The sequence below is a fragment of the Lagopus muta genome, chromosome 27, assembly GCF_023343835.1.
Source record: "Lagopus muta isolate bLagMut1 chromosome 27, bLagMut1 primary, whole genome shotgun sequence".
Lineage (NCBI taxonomy): Eukaryota > Metazoa > Chordata > Aves > Galliformes > Phasianidae > Lagopus > Lagopus muta.
In genome coordinates this window covers 779,734-804,274 of record NC_064459.1, presented here as the reverse complement: position 1 = coordinate 804,274, position 24,541 = coordinate 779,734, and the positions used below count along the sequence as shown (strand labels likewise).

The window sequence follows — 24,541 nt, the reverse complement described above, 5'->3', positions numbered from 1 at the left end:
ATCATTAAGCTGCCATCGCTGCACTATCATTATGGGTCTGATAAGGAAAGACAAACACTTTGAGATCCGCTAGAGGATGCACTTATTTCCCAACTTCCCTCAACTAATGTATTTAGGTACTTATTTTTGCTGCATGATGGGACTTTGAAGGCAGGAAGGAAGGTTGCTGACATTGGAACCAGCAGCGATAAATACATGCTTTTCTCAATAGGAATCAAGTCTGGTGCACTGATGATCACAAGGCATTACATCCTAGCTTTTATTCAGCCAATAACAAAAACCTCATCAACTTGAATAGGATCAAGATTCTACTTCAGGCTTGTAGACACGAGAATAAAGTTCAACATCTAGAACTCCAAGAGGAATGTAGGGGGAAAGAGGGAGTCCAGATCTTCAAGAAACACTGCTTAACGCTCCTTCTGTTTTCCCTGAACAACCATCATCAAACAAGAAAAGTCCCCCACCATCGATATTTAATATAATTCTATACCAAAAAAAGCTAAACATTACACAAAGGTTATTTGTGTTCACCAAACATGTGATGAGACTTCAAGCAGTCCACTGCAGCATAAGCAGGCAGGGACAAACAGAGCAAAACAGCTCCACGTTATCACACGCACATTGAAAGGAAGAGATCCCTAATTACTTTTGAAAGGTTGGTTTAGTGCCATGACCTGTTGAGAGTAAGATGCAAGTAGATGTTTTTGCAGCCAGAATCTCATAGCTACCAGGCATACAATTAAGAGTAGGCATTTACTTGCTGAAGAACTGAGTCACTGAGCTGTATACTATGCCAATGTTACTTATTTACCTCACAACTGAAGTTACTCTTTGTATTATAGCAACAGCTTTCTTCCCTCTACATTTATATAAAGGAAGAGCGGATTACAGAGCTAGCATTAAAACCCTTGCGCTTTCTTTAGATATGTTTGGGAAGGAAGAAAAAAAAAATCCCTCTCATCCACATGACTGATCACACAGAACTGCACCTCTCTGCCAGCCCAAAGCTGACCACGCTTCAGTCTGAGGTAGATCCAAATCAAATAAGTCACTGTAAATGCTATTAAATCTCAACCTTTATTAAGTCTCCCTAGGTTGCTTTTTTAAAAAAATATTTTTAAAAATCCTTAGAGAAAACAAGGTTTACAGGTCTTTCCGTAGACAAAGGAAAGCAAATTAACACAAATGTTCATGCTTAGACTAGCTAGAATAATGTAATCAATGCTAAGTGCATGCAAGTCTGTCACTATCAGCTTTCTGATTGCAGGCAATGCTACAGTGAACCTGAATTCAGCATTGTGTTCAGCATTACTGAAGAACCAGAAATTCACCTATATCATCCAAGAGCTGTACCAGAAAATACAGCAGAAAAAAAAGAGAATCAAAAGAGAATTCATCTGAAAGGAGGAACATTGGAGCTATGAGGTAACTACAAAACATCTCAGCCAGTAAACCACATACCAAGACACTGGGTTGTTTGATTGATTCCTTTTAAGAGTCAATATTGGCTCTTCAGTGCAATCAGTAGGAATACTCCACAACCCCAAAGAGCAACACTCAAATCTGCTTGAATCTTACAAGAATTACTTAGATTTCCAAAACCCAAGCAGATGGGTCTGAGTCCTTGCCAGCCCCTTGGATATCATGCAGGATCCTCATGACTTCCAATATTCCTGCTAAGAAATCTCACAGAAAAGAACGCAAAGACCAAAACCCAATATGAAAGTAAGAGCGCTCTTCTCTCACTGGATTTGAGTGTGAAAGACCAATAGGAGAAAGACCACTGGGAAAGGTGAATGCTTGCAAGGACCATAAAACTTAAGGAGAATCATCAGAGGAATTTTCTCTTGTGACAGATTCAGAGGAAAAGCAATTGCCAAGGGATGGAACAGAGTAAAAACATTCACAGCTTTTGAGTTTCAGGTGTTTTTTTTGTTTGTTTTTTTAAATGAAGATAGATTTAATTATTCAGTAACAAAAAGAACTGAAGGAATCTATCAATTAAAGTGACTGATTAAAGTTTATGGTTGTCCTAAAGTATTTAAGAGAGAAAGCAGAATACTTTATGCAAGCAATACTTGTGCTTGCAACAGAGCCCCATCTACTATTAAGAAACAAATACATGCATCAAGCCTAAACTTTTAAACTCCTGTAAAGAAGTTTTTTCTTCCTCTGCTATGTTTCAAAGCTGCTGTTAACAGAACAAAAACAAAAGCCCATGCAAATACACTTCCACATCACCAAGCCTACCTATAGTAATCCCAACGACACTGCATGGACTCTCATCAAAACCTATCTCAAGACATGGATTGTTTGGCATTTCATACCAAGTGACTTTTTTTTTGTCATTTTCTGACTCTTTCCATTAATTCTCTCTTTCAAAAAGAAATCACACTCTTAAGTATGGATTATCTAATCACATTTTCTCTGCCAAAGACAATACAAAACAAAGGAGAAGTTGACATGAATATAAGTTCACAAATGGACTCGAGTAGCCAACAACATTCACTTCAATTCATTTTCGCAGTATTTTTCCTGTCTCTCTATTCCATACTTCCACTCTCTAGTTCATGAGCTGCCAAGCTTAATTAACAACAATATTAATGCTGCTAATACTAATACCTGGAAACCTCAGGTAAGCACATGCATCTGTAGGACAAGGAGGTTTCAGGGCAGCTGATTAGAGAATAAATAACTTAAGTAGCAAGACAAACATGCTAATTATTTCCATTCAGATGCTACATTACTATCAACATCTTTTATAAGCCAGTAATTAGGCTTTCACCAACCATATCTAACTTGTACAAAACACACTACATATAAACTCCAAAAAGCTATTTTTCATGTACCCATAGATCCAATTTTCAGCCCATAAGGATTCTCTATCAAGATAGAATGCAGATTCAGCAATACATAATACTGCTCAAGACTTAAACTACTGAAGCACTGCTCTTTCTAGCAGTAATCATTAGCATTTGATTAACAAAAGAAACTGAAAAGTAATACTAAGAAGAACAGTAACAAAACCTTTAGGAAAGATCTCACTTTTTGTTCCATGTATAACAGAAGCCTGTAAAATAGTTAAATGCATTGTTCTGCGCCTTGTATTCCTTTTAATCCTTAGGAAAAACTCAAACAGAAGCATCTGCAGTCACTGTATGGTCCACTCAGCACAATCTCAATTCCAATCATTGTTTGCAGCCTAACAATGACAAAACACAGCTTCATTTAGTTAAAAAAAAAATAAATTAAATTAAAACCCAGCTTTGACTACTCAGCATTTGTATCAACCCAGACTAGGAAGTCTGAAAGCCTATTCAACCAACATTCACGAAAAAGAATGTAAAAGAAAGAAGTTGCTTACCTTCAGAATACCTCAGGTGTATAGGGACTACCAATAAGATACAACTGCTTCCACTGTCAATACTTAAATGAGGTCTGGGAAGGGGTGCATCCTGGCTCCAGCCCCTCTGGTCACTCAGATTCATTCCATGCACCTGAGCTCCCCTTGGTTGGCCCTGCCTTCCCACCACAGGTGCTCAACCACTACTTCAAGCCGTGACTTAACGTTTCTGTTATGTTTCTTTTCTTGCTTAAAACCATCTTTCCTCTCTAGATTGCAAACTTGAGCTGAGAATAAATATCATATCAGTAATTAATTACTAGTAGGGTTTTTATTACCACCACTGAATAAGTTCAATATAAACTGGGACATACCATAACTTGAGTAACTTGAACACACGTTCAACATCTGAGGTACAGGTACAGGCTGCCCAGGGAAATGGTGGGGTCACTGTCCCTAGAGGTTTTCAAGAAAAGGGCACACGTGGCACTGAGGAATACAGTTTAGAGGATATGGTGAGGATGGGGTGAGGTTGGACTTATAGGCATCTCTTCCAATCCTAAAAAAAATCAGGATTCTATGATGTCTAACCGGTCCCATCCTTTCCTTAAGAGTCCTTGTGATTCTTTAGGAAAGCCCAGAATGTTTTTTGCCCCATTTTTTGCCTATTTTACAGTATTATGTTTTCAATATAGAGGATGATTCTTCCCATTCAGTGTTATGCTTCTACTTTATGTAGAGTGAATGCAAGACAAGGAATGATACCTTCTAAATCAATTTGTGCTACAGTACCTCCTATGCTACTCATTTACCCATCAATGCTATATCCTGAACTTCAGCTTCATGCTAGTTCCTACTCCACTACTAACATGTTATTGCTTTGCCTTCTGTTCCAGGAAGCAACCTTGATTTAGAGTTTGTGCCTACCTTGGCAGCTGCCAGGACTAAAGATACGCAGTAAAATGAAAATAAATTTTATCACAACCACACGACTACAGTCTTTAACATAAAAAGCACTCGGTAAAAGTCATAAGAAACTGATAATTCTGACCAGCATTTCCAGTTACACAAACATTTAACAAAAGTCCCAGGGGAGCACAAACTGCAGTAGGACTGACAAGAGCTGCTGCTGTTTTGCTACAAAGGGGCTGTGTGAAAATGAGCCACTCCATATCAACAACGGTTGCATTTACCCAGTCAGCCCCAGAGGGAAAAATGTGAACTTTCCATTCTGCAGTGCCCTTCCCAGTGCAGGCAGGACTTTGGGCTTCTGCTTAAATGCATTAAGCACAGGGTCATCATCTTAATCAAATGTGAGCTACAAGAGACTGAAAATCATTCAAACACTGATTCATTGGCAGGATCGTATGCGAGACATCTTGCTAATCCAATCTGAGCAGCTTGCGTTCTGTACCTCCTGAAATAAATATACTGACTTATGAACAGGAAAAGAACACTGTTAAGCAGATCAAGGTGAATCTATTGCTATCATTAGTGAAAATAGCACACATACAAAAAAAAAAGGACTGAAGAACAAATTTTGCACCTTTTTCTCTTGCTCTCCCTAGAGAAATTCTTGTGTCTAGAGAGCACAAGTGTAACAGCAGCATTTACTTTAACATACTTAACAAGAACTGGAAAATATTGTACATTTATAAACACGTGTATCAGCCTCAGCCTCACCTGTCTGTACTCAGTATATATGATCAGGAAAGTACAGTTCTGGCTTGAAAAGAGAGAGAGTTTGGGTATCCTTTCACACTGCACATAATAGAAGAAGCAAAAAGCAAACCGAGCTTATATGCAGAAGGAGGACCAACTTTTTACATGGTCTGATAGTGACAGGACAAGAGGGGAATTGGGTTTTCCCTAATGGGCAAATTAGGTTAGACATCAGGAAGAAACTCTTTACTCAGAGGGCGGTGAGGTGCTGGCACAGCTGCCCAGAGCTGTGGGTGCTCCATCCCTGGACATACCTAAGGCCATGGATGGGGCTCTGGGAAGCCTGGGGTAAGCAGCCCAAGGCAGGGGAACTGGAATCGGGTGAGCTCTGAGGTCCAAATCCATGACATTCTACAATTCTATATGTTCTGGAATAACATATTCCTAATACATGGCGTTAGGTGACTGCTTTTTGAGGCGGGCTGCTTTGACAGGAGAAATATGGGCAATGTTTGTAAGATGTCTGGGATGCGTGATCAAGTAGATGCAGTTTGGGAAGAGGAACACCTAAGCATGGTTTCATTTGTCTTCATAATTCTGGGCAAATTCTGCAGAAAACCTCCCTGGGCTTTGAATGAAATGTAAATGACAGGTCCCCATACCCTTGTGAGGTGTTCTGGCTTTAAACAGGCTCTATGTGTCTTTCTCAAGCACTGAAATTAAATGCAGACTCAAATAACTTCCTTGAAACAGGCAGAAATTTTAAATCAATTTCAGCATTGGCTGAAGCAATGTTCTGTATCTAGCACTTCACCTTGGGAAACAGAGAATTGCACAAGGAAAAACACCGATGAAGCATAAAGCACATAAAATGTCAGCTCAGGGGCTGTAGTCACTGGGACTTCATCCACAATGATGTTCTTGCACCCATGTAGGTTCCATGCTGCAGCCATTCCAGGTCAAGATTAGCTTTTCTGTACAGTTGTGTCACTAACACTGCAGGTAAACTACCTAGGCTCAGTTTGTAAAGTCTTAATAGGGAGGCACGGTGTCTCCCTATTAGGAAGGGGAAAAATGGAAAGTAATCTGGCAGCACATGGACAGTACTGAACAAAGAGCAACGATCTGTCAAGTCTTCTGGAGAGGATGAGGATTACATCCTGCTGTTATGAAGAAATACAGAGGATTTTTCTCCATATGTCACGTTGGGCTGTTGAAATGATGCTAGGGGCACTGTTGTAAATGATGCTGTGGCACCAAGAGATTGTCTATATCACACAGTGCCCTATGAAATACAAGTAAGAATCGGAGCTAATTAGCACAAGGGAACTATTGACAGCTAATACTCTTTCTGGCACTCAAACTTGTACACTCGCTTACACAGAACTTTGCTTTGAAGACATACAAGTTCATCCACCACTAACTCAGGTACCTCTAGAGCCGCGAATAAAGTCTTATTATTAAAAATTCCTTCTTGATCTCAACAGAAAGGCCAGACAGACAATTACAGTATTTACTGTTGCAGCCTTCTGTGAAGTGAAAGTGAAAACAAGGGTGTCATCACAGGCTACTTGCTTTAAGATTCCAGTGCTCCTTTTGTATTAAATTTTATCTTAAATCCAAAAATATAGTTCTCCTGATCCGGACATTTGCTATGGAAATGCTGTTTGTCTGCACTTCTTTTGTTCTGTCCTTCATGGACTTCTTTTCCTCTCTTACCTATACACACACCTCTTACCTATTTAAATCTTAAAAATCTTGAAAATAGATCTCGTGCATCTGCAATACATTAACACAACTCCATCATTTTTTCTTGAAATCTATGTGCTTCTTCTACTAAGAGTAATATTTCTCCTTCTCTGTGAATTTGTCTTTAAAAGCATGTCACTTAAAAAGAAGACAGAGTGTTTTCTTGAGCATTTTTAAGGTAAATATGCAACAATCCTGCTCACCTCAGTAAAATAAAAATGCATAATTGCTAGCCTTAAGGCTGTAATTTGCATTAATATTGTAGAGTAAACCTCTTATGCATGCAGTGCCATAGTGGTAGCCTCAGCAGTTGTGTCTCCTTCTAGGTGGGAAGGGAAAAATATTGCTGAACACATGCATCATTGCTGACCATCCCCAAACAGAACTTCTCTGATTAGATTTGGGAACTGGCGAGGAATTGACTTTATCTATGGACTCCATTTCCTGGATAATGTTATTAATTTATTCATTAAAATGTTATCAAATTATTGAAAAGAAATCTCCAGCCTGAGTGTTAGATAACAGCAGCTCTGCTTCCCATCTCAACGGTACATTCGCTTTAACAGGACTTTTAACTAGCGATATTGTTTCGTGATTTTATTATTACCATTATTCAATTCAGCCAAGCTTTTTTCCTTTTTTTTTTTTCCTTTGCACTCTGTTTACACTTTTTAATGAGGTTTTAATCTTCTCTGACATGTTTATTCAGGTTGTTTGTTTTACAAAACGAAAGAGCTTCAAGTATAAATGAGTAAATCAATATTTTTTTAATCCTGGGTCCAAATCTCCTGTTTAAATATTCCTCAGACTCGGCCAACCAAAATCAACCATAACCATCTATGTGAGTTTTGGAGCATGCATGCACGAAGGTTAGGGTTTTTTTACATTAATTCAAATAGAATTCCAATTCTTATGGCAAAGCCATGAATACTACAAATTCCCAGAACAACAACTGATTGCAAAATTAACTTGGGCCGTCAGAGATTCAGAGATTAATTTAGAAAGTATTTTTAAATAAAAATGCATGAAGTAGTGTGGCAAACCTTAAGCTAGAACTGGTTGACAGTAAATCAGCATTCCCTTACAATCAAGCTGTGTGAGTTCCATCCCATTATGCTCCTACAAACATCAGCATCCCTGGGTTTGGTTTGGTTTGAAAGCAATCAGCAGGTATATGCTGGATGGACAGCCTGAAAAATCCACCTGCAAGAGCAACAGGTGGGACTGGATGGACTTTACATAGAATAACATGGTGTCAGTTCTGGAATACCAGCTCCCAAGAATTTATCTTCTTGCCTGAAGTGACTCATAAAAGAACAAAATTCTACACCCATACAAGACCATCAGAACTCTGAAAACGATGCAGATGCACTAAAGCCTTGAACTACTGACATTTCAAGCAAATCCTATCCCAGTGCAGAAGCTGAAAATGCCAAGTGATTGGAGTATTGTTGACATATTTCTTGAATCAGCCTCTTAGGATGAGTTCTTGATACTGTCCCTATTCTGCAAGCACATTTCACACTATGGAAAGGGAGGTGAATCCTGCAAACTCCTTAGACAGGGACTAAGAAATGCAGCCATGCTGCTACATTCAATCCAAACTTCCAAAGATTATGCCTATTACCCCATTAGCCAAAAAAGTCAGTGGGCCTTACTGAAATATACTGGCCATCAGTGCTGCTGATAAAGCTCAATGCAAGAGCAGTTAAAAAGCAAGCTCCTTGCTCCAGACCTGTTCTTGCACCTTTGCAATAAATAAGGGTGCCAAAAGTTAAGAATTCACGTACCTTACTTACAGTGACTTCTGTGAAGAACTTCTATCCTGTAGCACTTGTCATGCTGAATACACACATTATTACCTTACATGTAAGATAGCTAACAAGATGTTTTCCATTTAATTTTCTGAGCAGCAGAAGTATTTAAAGAACATTAATGCAGTCAGACTTAATTTACTCCTTTTTTCTTCCCCATGACTTGCAATCATTTTTCACCATCCTCATGCTAGTTAGCTATTATTTTGTAAATGAATGACTTCATTTAATTTAGCTTCAGATTTAATTGTTCCTTATTGGAAATGTCAGCTTTCACAGTTCATTAATAAGGGCACTGGTGGAAAGAAAGCAAGGAAAGAAGTGGGGATAGGGAGAAATAAACTTATCTTACAAGTAATGAAGAGCTTTGGCTAACGTTATGTCCACATATTTATTTTAAGCCCCTCTTGAACCTCAGTGTGTAGATTAAGATTACTAGGGATATTTGACGGAATTCAACAGACTGCCTTCTCTGACACATGCTGCTTGCTGACAAAGACATACAACACAATCCTTGAACCGTTAAGGCTCTCCTCCCAATTCAGTTGGCAGCAAAACTTGGAGGTGGCAATCAGCCATCTTCCTGAGACAGCGGTTGATATATTCAGATGGAAAAGTGGTTCTCCCAAGGAGGATCAAAGGTAGAAAAGGGGGATTTCCTGATAGATACATGCTTTAGAAAAACTTTGAAAATTGTGGAATATTTGTAGTTCTGGTCATGGTAGAGAATCCAATTGCATGAGGGACAATCCAGGGTCATCTACTAGATGCTGATTTGCTGGCTGGGCAGCAACACACTGCTGAATGCTAGCCATGTTCTTTAAGAAAGCAGTATTCTCTTGAAGCTCTATGACCTCTGTTACACATGTGAATATATGAACAAAAACTGCTCCCTGTTTTGATGGATGCAGCAGTAATAAATTCATTAACCCAACACATGAAATGTTACTGTGCTGCCTATTCCTATATTCCTATATTCCTATTCCTACTATTCCTATAGATAGTCCCAAATTGACGTTTTGGAGTTTTAAGTACATTTATAAGACACAAAGTCCAATAAATAACAAAAATATAATTTCTTCCTTTGCCAACTGATGAAATTATCATTCTCACAGTTTTATCTTTAGCGATGACTTTGGTGTGTTTTCTAATTTTTGCAGAGCCAAAGTGTCTTTTCAAAGTAGTGAAATACTTATGAGAAAGACTGAGACACAATAATGTCTCCATCCATTAATTGGAATTCATTAGATGTTTAAGCTTGATCAAAATTTGTCTCTCCACCACCAGTTAATATTAATAAAGTGGATTACTGGCACAGAGAAAAAAAAGAAAAAAAAAAAACACAAGAATAATCTATGAAATCTTTACGACATAATCAAGACTAGTAGTTAAAATTGATATATAAATCCAGCAGCATAACACTGCAGTAATATATTATAAAAGAAATGTATCTTACAATCCATCCTGAATTTTGGATATTTTCTCTGTAAAAGCTTTCTAAGCTCATTTAGCTCAATTAGCATTTATGAAACACTTTCTATGAAATGGCTTTGACTTTGTGTTATTGGTCTGCCTTATGCTGCTTGCACATGCTTAAACGAAAGGTTCCCTACAGCTTTTTGGGGAGAAAAAATGCAATTTTGTTTCTTAAAAAAATAAATAGTGCATAGAGAATTGCAGAAGAAAAAAAAAAAAAGGATAAAATTAGAAATAGACTTTTGTATATTTATGCAGGGCCTCCAAAAAAGACAATAGCTGAAAGAAAACAGGGCTTTTGTATGCGGAATGTATTACACATCAAATGAAGCAACATCAGCTCTATTTACCATGTATGGGAAGAAAAGCAAGATACTTCACATTGCAGAAGATACTAAGAATTTGACTGAAATTGTGAGGGGGGAAAAAAAAATTTCTGCTAATTTTCAGGTGTGTTGGATCCAGCCCTAAGAGCTGCACACCAGTTTTGCCATAGACTTGCCCCCAGTTCAAACTACCACCTGCCTTCAGCAAACCAGTTAAGCAGAGAGGGGTATCTGAGGACATCACCAAGCTGGACCAGTGGCTTTGATCATGGTCATGGGAACCTGCTTCCAGAGATGTACACCACGTTATTGCTTCCATTTAGTTCAAGGGAAGAAACAGTGCACCCAGGAGATTACTACCTCAGTTTCCTCGTGTATGCAGCAGTGGAGTACATAATAGGGGTACTGACAGGTATTCAAAACCACGTTCAGATTTCAAGATGAAAAATGTGACATAATGCAAAATATTGTTAAAGTAAACACTGAGCTGTACAAACCACAATCATCCTCTTTTTTTTTTTTTTTTCCTTCCAAAATAGCAAAGGTAAATATAATATCAATACTTATCAAGGTGAAATTGCCCTGTCTTCAAGAGACCATGAAGGGAGAATTCTAACATCATATTTTCTTGGATGAAAGCCTCCGTGCAAGTGTAAATTATTATCATTAAAATAATGAATTCTTTGCCTGGTTTCAGCTTTGCAGCTCACTCTGGAATTGAGAAGTGCTCTCTGCTCAATGGAGCTCAGGGGGGTACTGTAAATTTTCCACAGCATTTGGTTTCCAACTACATTGTACAGACATGTGATTAGGAGGCAAAACCCCTTTAAAAAAAGACTTGTGAGTAAGCACCCAGTGTAGCTGTCTTTCAGTTTTAATTTCTGGATAATGTGGATGTTGGTCATTACTACAGAGCACTTTACAGCCTAGCTCATCTGTTCAAATGTGGGTCAGAAAGGACGTCAGGAAGAGCTCTTGGATAAGTTACTTACTTAGGCTTGGATAAGTCCTGGGCAATTCCCCAGCTGACATATTGATATATATATAGAAAATTGTCAAAACATCTCACCAATTTAAGATATTCTTCTCCTTCTCAGCAAAGAAATGCAGAATTAAAGCAAGCACTGAGTTGGAACTGACTTCTCAATACTGAAAGTGCTTGCTCCCTTGGATGTCAAGCTGAGACACACTACCCAGCACCACATTCACATGCTCTCTTGACTTCACTGGTACTAAAAATGCTAGGAAAATATAAGAGGACAGTGTAGATACACTTTCATGCGCTGATTGTAGCCAAGGGAAGTTTTAAACCTACCTAGAAAGAATTAATCAATTTGTTTTCAGTTAATTCAAAAGTTGCACCCAACCAATGTTTCAAGATCTAAAACACAGAAAATTACCAGAAAAGATCAACGCACAGCAAAATGCTTTTGTCATAAAAAATTCAAAAATGCTCCTTGGCCATCTTTATTTGAGGGAGAAATTAAAATTCATCATCTCAGGATGAAAACCCCCTCAATTTTCCAGCTCTGTATCTAGATTTTCAGTTCACTTGGCAGTGGTTTTACCACACTAAGTATCTCTTGCCAGTCTTTGTAGACTGTGAAGGTGGATTTCCTAATTTCAGATGGATCTGGGGATAACAAAAGAAATAAAGCCTAGACTATCTAGGATGCATATACAGTGTTCAAAATTAAAGGCCACCTCTGACCATGTCCAAATTCACTTTAAGAATGATTATTCATAAGAAAGAGGCTTTAGGATGAGCTTATCAATGATAAACAGATTATGTTAGCACAGTGGCAGCATCAGTAGCAGTCCATCTAGAAAAGTTATTAGATATGAGTATAACCCACTGCTCTAAGCACTGTCTTCACTGATTCGATCCCACAGTTACAGCAATCAATTGACATTAATACAGCAATTCCATGACCTACATTTGTAAAGAGGTCAGACAAAATGATTGAATGGTCTCTTCTAGTCTTCAAACCTATAAATAAAAATGTATTAAGATAGCTAATAAGCATGTATTAACTAGTTTGAGCATGGAAGCCAAGCCGTGTGAGTCAAGTTGAACAAAGATTTGCAGTTCAGTCCCTGAATCAACACGCTGGTCAGGGGATGTGGAAAGTGGTCATCTGTATGTTTACCTCAGCTCCCCCATGTCCCCCAGCTTTACAAGCATAAAAACACTCTATCTTTGTGTGAAAACTTTTAGCAAGCCTCAAAGAAGTTCATAGAAAGGAAAATCAATGGCCTGTTCATTTTTACATTCATAGAATTGTTCGGGTTGGAAAGGACCATCAAGAACACCAAGTCCAACCTAATATTAATCCTTTACAGCCTATTTATGAATGAAACTTAAATTCAGATTTTGTCACGAGGTTTAGGAAAACTATTGCAGTACTTGGAATAATGTTCCTGTACTACTTGCCTATGATATCTACCAACTTAATTAATCTAAACAACACTATTTAATAACAGACTCTTCCAGTTTTCTCCCAGTCTGTTAACTCTTGGTGGCTCATAAACCATCAGTCATGTCCAAAGTGCAATGTAATGCTTTCACATCGTATGCAAGTGTGAGTGTTGCAAACTTTGCCTAAGAAAGGTGCCGTTGTTTATTGTTTATAGAGAAACATCTCTCTGCTCACTGACATGCTTTTGTATAGCCTGATTGCTTTGTGTGCTGAAAACTATAAAAAATGTAATTAAAAATAAAGAAAAACAAGAGAAGTTATACCCAACACTACTGACATAAACTTGCAAGCAAGACTTCAGTGTAACAGAAGCAGATGAAGACACTTTAAGCTGCTGTTTTGGAGCTATGAATAGACTTGTCACAAAAAAATAAAAAATAAAAAATAAAAAAAAGGTGCAGGTTATTTAATAACTCACGTACCTGAAGATTTCTATAAACTAAAGGAGCACTACAAGGAAGGAGATATGAGACTGTTCAAAAGATAAGGACCATTATTTCCAATGTTCAACTCAAGCATTATTTGTAGTGGTAGTAATTGCAGGAGATAACATGTTTGACTGGCAATAGTCATCTCCTTGACCTCAGTTAACTGCTGCACTCCCAACAAAGCTACTGCTAAGCACTTGGTCCTGACTTCCTATTTCTGCTACGATACAACATGCATCCTGAACACCATCTGAATATTTACAAGTTTTCTGCTCTACCACTTCACCAGGTGAGTTCGCTGATGTTTCATGTGTCTGAGATTTCTCAATTACAGCAGAATTAATTCCATTCTGTCCAGCTCTGATACATGCACAGCTTGTTCCTCCATTTGGCATTAGAATATACAAAGCTGACTACACATCCAGTATGCATGGCATACATTCCATTTTCCCCCATGTTCAGAGCTGCATGTTTCCTAAGGCTGAGAGAAAGTCTTTGCTGGATAATGCTCTTGAGACTTGCAAACTGAAAAAATGGACTCTGCAGCACACTGGGGACACCGCAAGGACAAGGTCAACTACTGCAGATCAACAGGAGTTTCCAGTCTCCCTCCAACACCAATATATGCCTAACAAGAAACAGGACTGCAGACAGAAAGCATGCTTGGACCCTACCTGCTTTTACCCCTCCATGTTCCCAACCACCCAACTTCACCACACATGCTCATGCAGCAGCAGCTTTGATGCTGTATGAAAAAACAACCTCAGTGTTACTGCATTCTAGAAACTTTGCAAGAGAACAGCCCTTGGCACCCAAAAAAATGGCAAGGAAAGCTCGTATGCAAGCAAAGTCAAAAAAGAGGACAGGTGAAAGTCATTCCAGGAAGTCTAAACCGTGTTTTCCAATGATTTGTTAAAAAAAATAATAATAATAAAAATTGATTACTAGCCTGCAGATGTTCCTGAGCAATTCAGAAAGAGGAAGAGCAAGTCTTTTGTGTGTACTATTTAATCTGCAGTATTTGGCATTCAGCAAGTTAGGTAATTCCATCCACAATCACAGTTATTGCCCTTTGCTGACAGCTAACCAGAGTGTGGGGAATAGAGGGGCAAGGAAAGAAGAGGGGATAGAGGCAGGGATGGTAATCATCAGAATGCGTGAAATTTCACTGCTACCTCTGCAATGAAATGGCTGGAATAGCATCAAATTTAGATTCTATGCACATGTATCTCATATGCAAACACCATCACAACTGCCTGGGAGGAAAAGTCAGTTATTTTCTTTTTCTAAATCTTCTTTTTCCTTATCGCCTATAAAATGTTACAATAAAAAAAATAATAATCTCAGGGGTGAACTGAAGTCGCAGAAGGTGCTCATCGAGGAGAAAAATAATTGTTAGCCAGAGCTGATTAAACAGCACTATTTTCACACAGAACAAAATGATGGCTGAAAAGTCATCCAGGAGATATTAGCTTCAGTATTCTTAACTTGTCACGAATTGTTAATTTGCTCAGAAATACATTTTAAAGAAGTTGATGCCACATGTCCTCCTCCCCCCCCCCCCCCCAGCCACACTAATTGTTTATTAGCATACAAAAGAACCAATGACCTTTCAAATGGCATGCTTATTGTCCCTCATAGGCAGAAGAAATGAGCCTTGGCACAGCAAATATTACTTGGTTCCTTTTCATTTTTAGGAACCTAACCTTTGAAGCAATGAACTCTTCATCAGTTCTGTATTTAATGACCATGGAAGTAAAAGGAACGGTTACCTTGTGACTTCATCTTTGCTATTTCAAAATTCAAAAGTTTAAAACAAATTAAAGCTATTTTTAAGAATTACATAATTACTTGTATGGATGGAAGCTTTGCAGGGATTTAAAAATATGCTAAAAAGTTCTGAATACTTCATATCAAGCACTAGACCTAAATATTTATGTGCAAGCTTGAGAAAGGTTTTGGACAGTTTTTTCAAGGGATTACATTATTCCTCCACTCAGCACTGCAAGTGATGGAGGAGCCTGAGTCTCACTTTCAAAAGCCATTTCAAAGTCTAGGACAGTTATCTTCATTGCCTTTCAATATGGATTAGATTCTTAAATCACAGAACCACACAATATCTGTGGTTTGGAAGCGACCTCTGGAAGTCATCCAGTCCAAAGTCCTCCTCAAAGTAGGATGAGTTTGAGCCAGCTGCCCATGGTCATGTCCAGGTTTTAAATATCTCCAGCAATGAAGGCTCCATAGCCTCTCTGGGAAATCTTTCACAATAAAAAGCTCTTTCTTATATTTAAACAGAATTGCCAGTATTTCAACATTTGTCCAGTGACTCTCATCCTATGAGCGGATACCACTCAGAAGAGTCTGGCTCCATCATTTTTACTCCATCCCAACAGGAGCCATGCTGATAATATCCCCCATGCTCCCCTTCTTGAGACTATAAAGTCCCAGCTGCTTTCGGAGAGCGAATACTGGTCACTTCCCAAAGCAGAAAACAACAAAGTTCAAACACTGCTTCTTAGAAGAAGTTTACTTGACAGTGGCTGTAATCAGGGGTACAAAGAAACCCATAGAGAAACTGGTTCCATTGTATTATCCAAGTAATGCTGTGAGAATCAGTGCAGATGCGTCATATCACACGAACAGTGTTCTTCTTCCAACACAGGTTAGCAAGAGCTCAAGAACCTCCGCCCTGCACTCCCCTGCGTTGTGCATGCTGGGGAAATCAGCAGCGGTGTTTTCTCGGCTGTATACACACACATAGCCACTGCTTTTTACTTTTAAAAAAGTCTCCACAATATATGATGCTTTAAGACTGTAAGCTCTTTCTTCCTTGGAGACATGAATTAAGGTCGGTTTTGCTGTGCGTTCAATACCAGCCTGAGGAAAGAAATATTAGCAAATTCTGATAATTCTGGTTAGATAACCTCCCCACCCCTGTAAACCAATATTAATGCAATGGCCCAAAATATCTGGCAGCCCTGGGAGTAAGGAACATGACTGCAGCTCTTTTGTATATGCAGTACCAAAATCTGCAAGAACCAGCTCATAAGACTGCAATGCTCCAGTAGATTTTAAGGATCCAAGATAAAACGTTTTGTATCCTAAATGAATAAATAAATAGGCAGATAGATAATTGGGTTTTGGTTTGTATGCATGGCTTACCAAGCATCTCTGGAAAGCTGTATGACAGACTTCTGAAAGACCCTCAATCTGTTTTCCCTGGCCATAAGCTTGACAGGACACAACATAATGCTTAATGCATCTTTTAGCGAAGTGAGCATAATGAAAACAATGATGTGACTTTTTGTTGATTCTATAGCAAGAGTCTATCAAGGTTCAGTTCAAGGCATTCACAACAGAAACAATTTTTAAGACCTAGCACAGAGCAGACAATCTGTTAGATGAGAGAGCCTTAGTCCATTAAGTTCCTGAGCCAATTCATGATAATGTTATTTAGTGTAAATTTCCATTTGGATGAATGGTAAAGAGCTTGATCTATAACATCTGTAATTGAATTAGCAACCTCTTTGTTTCCCTATTCTTTTTATGACCGGGCCATGTATGCGTTTTGTGCACATTCTGAATTACAGCACTCAAGTCATTAGTGAGGAAAAGTGCCACATAAAGCGCTTTTGGAAGTGGGTTTTTATTCCATTCAACTTTTTTTTTTTCCTTCCTGGAGAGGTGATGCTTTTGCCTCTATTTAATTCTGTTTGTTTCACATCGATTCAGTTGGATTCCATAGATCTGCTTTGCATGGCTGATATAATTTGACCCTTATAAGCCTAAAGCTAGGGCTTCAGGATTCATTTGTTTTCCCATTATTTTTCTGGACAAGAATAGTAATGGTAGATTAGGAAAGAAGAGACTAATTTAACAGGGGATTTAAACACTTGCTTAATTACATCTCTGCTGAGGGCAGCACTGATTCAAGTGCTTAATTGGGTGTTATTTGAAAATATGGAAGGATTGCATGAAAAGGGCTTTGTAAAAGTACCTGAACACATTCACCACGTATTACAATGCTCTGCATTAAAAGAGGCAGACATTTTGAGTTTATCTAGTGGATCCTATGCTGAGCAAAGACTGAAGAAAATGGATGACAGGACAGGAGTGAGGATACTTCTGCTTTTGACAACATATGGATGTTTACCTTGGGTGACTTTCCCATTTTCCAACACAATTTCAGCAGTATGAAAACTGTTATCTCTTGAGTGTCCAAGAAACTGCAGCCCATTTCTGTAAGTATCTACATACCTCTCCATCAGGATCAAAACTTGCTGAGCCAGAGAGGAACATGATTCTGGCCATCTCCCAAATGGGGGGCGAATTGAGCTCGAGAGTTAGCAGAGGTTAAAGCACATGGAAAAGAATGCAAACATTACCATGCCTAAATCAATTAGCTCAAAGTACTCAAGTATTGTACGCTGCCCCTGAAAGCAATGACTTGTCTCTTCAGTTGTTCACTATCACTTGGACTATCATACAGACTATCTGATCCCTCCAGCTTCCTGAGCATCAATGTCACTTTTATGAGATGTATACTCCTAAATTAGTAAAGTACAAGTGAAAGATTTCCCCATACTCCAGCTAAATTTTCATCAGCAAAGCCTTAGCAAAGCTTACATTTCCACTGGTGCTTCCGGACAAAATTTTAGACAAAATTCTTTGTCACGTCTTTTAAAGTTGAGATACTGGACTCAATGTGCAAACACACCAGTGGAAACAAACAGTTCTTAAAAAAAAAAGGAAAAAATATGTACTGCTTGCATGGATACGTGATTATACCCACACTAGTACAAGCAAGGTGAAAGAACAGCTTGTCTGAAAGGTTTAAAGGCTAATAAGAGTGAGATGTCGCTGATGCTGGATAGGGTAAGCGATAAAAATTTGCCAGTGAATTTACCTTCCTAAGAGGAAAATGGCATTCAGTAAAATGTTTGGAGCTTTTCCTCTTGTGAATATCTTTATCGAATGGGGCTCTGGATCACATTAGCTTAAGCCCTCAATGTAGAGCATTCTTCCTCCCCTCCTTTGAGGTGTAAGTCCTTAGGGCTCCTGCCAAAACGTATTGCTGAGAGGCATCTATGAGAAACAGAGCCAACACACACACACTACAGCTGGGAGAACAACTGAACAGCCAATTCCTTCAGGGCCCAATTATTTGCCACAAAATTGAAGGGTTGGGATGCATTTCTGGCTTTAGACACCTCCTAGCCCACTTTGTTTTTTTCTTCTGCACTTCAAATAGTAAGAAATAAATAAAGCCATTTACCAATAATATGTTGAAAGATCCTTTGCTGAGTTTCAGGCTATTAGTATTCAAGTAGAAAACACTGGATATTCATGTAATCAACGTGATTATTGTGAATATGACACTACTAAAAGCTAATCTGAGCTGTCCAGAATCATTTAAAATAATGTCTTTCAAAAGCATAAATATATTTTTTACATTAGTAATCATTTGAGTACCTGAAGTTAGGACTGCTTCCAGAAGGTGATTTAAAAGATGTCTCATTTTAAGGGGCAGAAGGAACCATTTCAACTACCAGAAAATGGCTGAACTTGATATTTAGAGAATGCTGAACTCATGCTTCAGGAACCAGCTTTTCTTTTTAACTCCCCAGCTGGAATCTTATTGAAAACATATGAAATACATCTCACAAATCAGTAGAAAATAAACCTGTATATTAAGCATCTTTGGGTAGAGCAGTTGCTATAGTTTGTTTATAAGATTGCTAGTAACTGAAGTGGCTTCCAACATTTGTGCTAGCATGTGTTCAATTTGTTTACTGCTTCATATTAAAAAAATTTAAAAAGATCCAGAAAGGACAGATTGTCATGATCTCAAAGGAAAAAGAACCAATTTGCATAATGTGGCAGAATAAAATCAAAATACAGGGAATTTTAGTCACTTTAATTTAGCAACTCCTACAGTAGAAGAAGAGACAGAAGTTAAACATTGATATATACGAAGTAAGATACCTTTGGAAAAAAGCTTCTTCAATCACAGTCCATCTTTTTCCTCTGTAGACAAGATACGTGGCATAGGGCCTTCCAGTTGGCCTCTTCCATGCTGCACTCTATACATTTTAAGCAAAACAGATATAAAAGAATGTTGCAAAACCAAGCAAAAAAGTGACACAGCTATCTACAGATAAGAGGTGCTACACATCTGCAATGCAATTGAAGGGGATATGTTTGACTAAATTACAATTCACATGCCAAAGTCAGCTAAGTAGCAAAGGAATCTGTAATATGAGTTACAATTACCCAAATTAATCAGCATTGATTTTTTATTTCCTTATTAGGTTAATTATTTTTAGGTATTAAAAGAAAGAATAGCACTAGTTTGTAACAGAACAGCTGATGGAAAAGAAACATACTCCAGCAGGAGTCATTTTTACTTGCTCATAAGACTTAATGTTATCAGTGGGAATCAGGATCAATAAAAACAAGAACCCAACCAAGAAACTAGACTGCTTACTGCCAAACCTTAATTAAGCAAAAAAGGGAATAAATAATGTGAAAACAAAAACCATACATGCTGTTTATGCAAAGATGAAACCAAGTCAGGCTGTGAAAATAGATAACACAAAATAGCATCATAACATCATAGCAAAGCTGGATTTCAGAAAAGAATTGGAAACCTCATTGAAAGAAGGAATTCTCATGCTTGCCAGTAGTGACTTCTGTGGATAGCTGGCCACTACCATAATTCCAGGTTTAATATCTCAATACATCACTTTCTAGAATCACAGAATCACCAAGGTTGGAAAAGACCTCTAAGATCATCCAGTCCAATCATCCACCACCAATATCTTGCAGTAAATCATGCCTCTCACTACAACGCCTAAACATTTCTTGAACACCTCCAGGGACTTCAGTGATTATTTCCAAGAAAGAGTGCCGAGAGACACAAGCTTGTGGTGAAAAGACACCCACAGAAGACTTGCCCTGTCTTATTACATAAATGAGCCAACGTGTCAACAAGCAAATTCTTTCAAAATGGAAAACACTATAAGGAAGGACTTACACTTTGTGGTGTATAGGCCTTATCCTCGAGTAATACAGATAGCAGATGAGTAAACATGTCCACTTAAAAATAAGAATTAAAAAAAAAAAATCTCACATTTACAACGCAGTGCTTCCTCAGTTGTTTATGACACCTCTCATCCACTAGAATTAGTGATATTTCAACCAAAGGACAAAGAGCCACTCTTCCCAAACTCTTCCCATCAAGGCATGTCCTGGTCTTGCTTTTTCAGGCTATTACAAGTTCGTTAAGCACAGAATTATGGCCAGGGGACACACAAACAGATCTTAATAATATATGGACAGGTGAATGTACTAAATGTTTGATTTTGCACGATCATGCTGGAAAACCCAATAAAAACGTACCAATGGGATAACCAACTCTTTAGAAGAGAACAAGCAATGTTCATATTCAGAATCATTATGCACAATGCTGGGAATGAGGCATTAACATTAAAAATAACTTTTCATCCGCTGTTAGATCTTCATTTTATCACTTCGGATACATACATGTTATTTTAATTAAGCAGCACAATTCAGGGTCAGCCCCTGCAAAATGCCAGGCATGCTAAACCAAAAAATGATCTGCAAGTAAGGAAGCAGAAGTTGCTAAGATTAAATAATAAAATAGATTCATTGAATCACAGAATGGCCTGAGTTGAAAAGGACCACAACGATCATCTAGTTTCAACCCCCCTTGCCACGTGCAGGGTCATCAGCCACCAAATCAGGCTGCCCAGGGCCACATCCAGCCTGGCCTTGAATGCCTCCAGGGATGGGGCATCCACAGCCTCCCTGGGCAACCTGCTCAAGTGGATCACCACCCTCTGTGTGGAAAACTTCCTCCTAATATACAACCTAAACCTCCCCTTTCTCAGTTTAAGACCATTCCCCCTTGCCCTAACACTATCTACCCTCATAAACAGATCCACCCTCATAAACAGTAAAACAGTTCTTGACTGAGGTTTCTGGGATCCTATCTGTATGTAAAACCCCAGTAAACAGTAAGAAATATGGGGAGAATACCAGTATTTACTTACAAAAGCTGAATACATTCTCCCCTTCCCTGCTCCCTTTTTTCTTCACACCCACACAATCTAATGTCAGAATATTTTTATGTTTGTATGTAGATTGAAATTTTAACTTGTTTCAGCAAGAAATGAAATTTTCTCCTGAATTTGCAGCATTTTCCATGGAATTAAATTCTCATTATAACGAACAGCTATTACAATAGTACCAATGCTCTTTGACACAGGAACGAGGATGTATACTTTCAAGCAGCGGACTCTGCTCCAAAAACCCTGCATAAAGCATTAATACTCTTCCAAGTCCAACTCTGTGTTCCACAGTCCAAGATACCAAATATTCATTACCATAGTTATTCTAAAAAATTACATATTCTATAAGGATTCCTCATTTCTTTTTCGGTGTAACAGATCTACGAAGTTCATGGCAGCTTTTCAGCTCATGATTTGCATACTAGAATGTATCTTGTGTCACTGCATCTCGAACATAGATGGAGAGCAAAGAAAAATACGATGGCGTAAGTATGAATTAGCTGTTTCCTACCAATATGAGAACCACTCTTGTGAAAAGGGCAGTGTGGACTTCACTCTCAGTTACATTTGGGCTCCTTTAATGCTCCTGTGCAATGAAAGAAGGTCACAAGTGCTGAAATGCCATCATGTAGTACCCTGGGACATGGATCACGGCCTCTCAATTCCCCTGTGCTTCTGATATGCTGAAGGGCATTGGCTCAGTCATCCGGTGCCTGCACCTTCATTTCCTTTGTTATTGCTCTTGTCCATTCCCCTTGTTGAGATTTCTGGAGAAGAAACAAATTCCCCTCATGAATAAATGCGCCAGATAACAGAGGTGAAAGGAGGAGAAAGTCCGTATGGGTATGTGAGCTAACATGACTATAAGAACAGAGCCTGACTGGCCATGGTCTATGTATGTCCCTGAAAAGTACCCAAAAAGTCATGCATCAAGTTAGACCCTGTCAAAACATGGCCTGTAGATGATGACAAAAAAAGAAGTCTCAACAGAAAAAATCAAATCAATGCTTTAGGTGTCTTTTGGCCAAAATGCTGCTGTTAGGAAGACATGGGAGACAGTTTAATTTACAATGGAAATGACTGAAGAGAATATCAGAGGATTCATCTGTCACATCTATCAGACCACCAGCTGTATGCATGGCCTGAGGCTATGATGGCATTACTGGTTTGATTTGTTGTTGTTGATTGCTTGCTTCATGTTAATTCATTCTACTGTACTAGAATGTTTCAGGGGCTCATCTGTTATTATTAATATTAATAGACCAAAGCACTTTCGACCAAAGAACTCAAGGCACTTTACAAACATTAATTAAGCTTCACAACACCCCCAGGGGTAAGTAAACTTTTGAGATCTCTTGAAAAGGTCAGAGAGGGCTTGGCTGAAAGTAGCAGCCTTGGTTAAATTCAATGGACTGAGTAACAGGAGACTGGAGTTCAAGTGTCCTTTTTATCACTGACACTCTCCTCTGAGAAATGACTCCGTATCTCTGTGCCTCAGTCTTTCAGTTGAACAGAATGGATTATGGGACAGATCTAGCTTATGGGATCTGGAGGAAGGACGAGATGACAAATTAATGGAGAAATAAAAAAGATACTGAAAGCATCAGGCTTGAAAACAGAAAGATTGATAGCTTTCTTCAAAGTGGTACCTGGAAATTCTCTTCTAAACTGTGGACTTGAAGTGGTCCATAAACCCCATGGGAGTCTCTCAGGTACAAGAGAACATGATACAAAGGCAATGGAAATTGAGGTCCTTGAGGGTTCACAATCAAGGTCTGGTGCAAGTGTCCCTCCATTACCCAGAGAACGACCACCTTCTGCTGCAGCCAGAGCCTTGGCTTTGTACAGAAAAGTAAAGGAAAACAAGGTCTTTGTAATTGGAGAAAGGAACTTCTGTAAGACCTCCACTGCTCCAAAGAGATCAGTGCACTGGATTGGAGCAGAAGAAACCTTACCAGCTGGGTTACACCACCAAATGGACACACAGACTCCCTCCCACCTTAAAATCCAGGACACTGTGCAAATGAGAAAGCCCCCATCTCTTTCAGAACTAAGACAGAAATCTCATCTCTTCCACTTGGTTTGTGAGCAATAATTCCCCTAAATGCAACTGCCTTCTCCTCATTTAGCTTTGCCTTTTTGGATTTCTTTTTATTGCTTTCTAAAGCAAACAACCTGTCCATTCTCATCATCAGTATTTCGGGGAAAGAGATTTTATGTTTGATGGGAAGAAATGAGGTACTATGGAGATGGGCAGCCAGATAAAAACTGAGGTAAGTGCATTCAAAGCGCCACAGAATCCATTAGGGGAGGAAACACTGAACGACTACAAATAATTTTTTAATATTTTCTTATTCCAGGAAAAATCTGATGTGTAGAATGTGAGAGATCACGTGGGCAGGTAATTAAGTGAGATCTGGGAAAGCTGCAGCAGCAAAATGCACATTTTGGAAACTAACATTGAAAAAAAAAAAAACCAAACAAAACACACACACAAAAAAAAACCAAAAAACCAAAAAAAAAACAACCCCCACACCCCCCCAAAAAAACGTGAAACTGGTGTTTACAGCATCCATCGGGAAACCCTCCACTGGAAAACAGGGCTGTCTACTGTGAAATTCCTCTGTAAGAATTCTGTTTCAGACCCCATTCTTCAGAGCTCCTAGGACCACTTTCTGCATAGCAGAAGGGCTGGGTGTTGCTGCTATATCAGGCAGGATTCTGAAAGCATTTCCATTAGCTTGCAAAACAATTTTCCTAATATTTAGGAAGGAAAATTCTTCCTAACACAATGATGAAGACCACAATGGCTGTAATCTCTCTTTACAAAGATGAGCAAACCAGACTGAACAGTTCATGAACCCAGAGAGCACCGTAAGTGCCTGAGATGGGAACCTACTGCTTCTGGCATTGTTGCAAATGTATTGCTGTAATTCATTAGACTTTTTAGAAACAATGTTTCTTTAAATATATTGTTAAATTGGTCATGCAGGAGTGGTTCATCACTCTTGAGATAAGGGCTTGTTTTGTGTTCTTGAACTCCAGTGCTTATCTTCTAGACAAGCACAGCAACACTCCAGCTATTCACTAAACAAAAAATTAAAACCAAAACCAAAACACGCTGCTGAATTAACATGCAAGCTATCTGCCACAGCGTGAGCCTTGTC

General features: G+C 38.7%; 2 protein-coding genes across 4 annotated transcripts in view; one reads left to right on the top strand and one right to left on the bottom strand.

Moving 5' to 3' along the window:
* Positions 1-24,541, top strand: part of ANXA4 (annexin A4) — a 493,965-nt gene that overhangs the window by 38,187 nt on the left and 431,237 nt on the right. The gene's annotated exons all lie outside the window — the stretch shown is intronic.
* LRRTM4 (leucine rich repeat transmembrane neuronal 4) overlaps positions 1-24,541 on the bottom strand; it is a 433,443-nt gene that overhangs the window by 290,710 nt on the left and 118,192 nt on the right. For 2 of the 3 annotated variants that reach the window (XM_048928295.1, XM_048928296.1), the window contains one exon: positions 19,267-19,364. The gene's annotated coding sequence lies outside the window, so the exon portion shown is untranslated. Of the gene's footprint in view, positions 1-3,364; positions 3,458-19,266; positions 19,365-24,541 lie in introns of those variants that run through there. The other variant, XR_007373424.1, reaches the window with a different exon arrangement.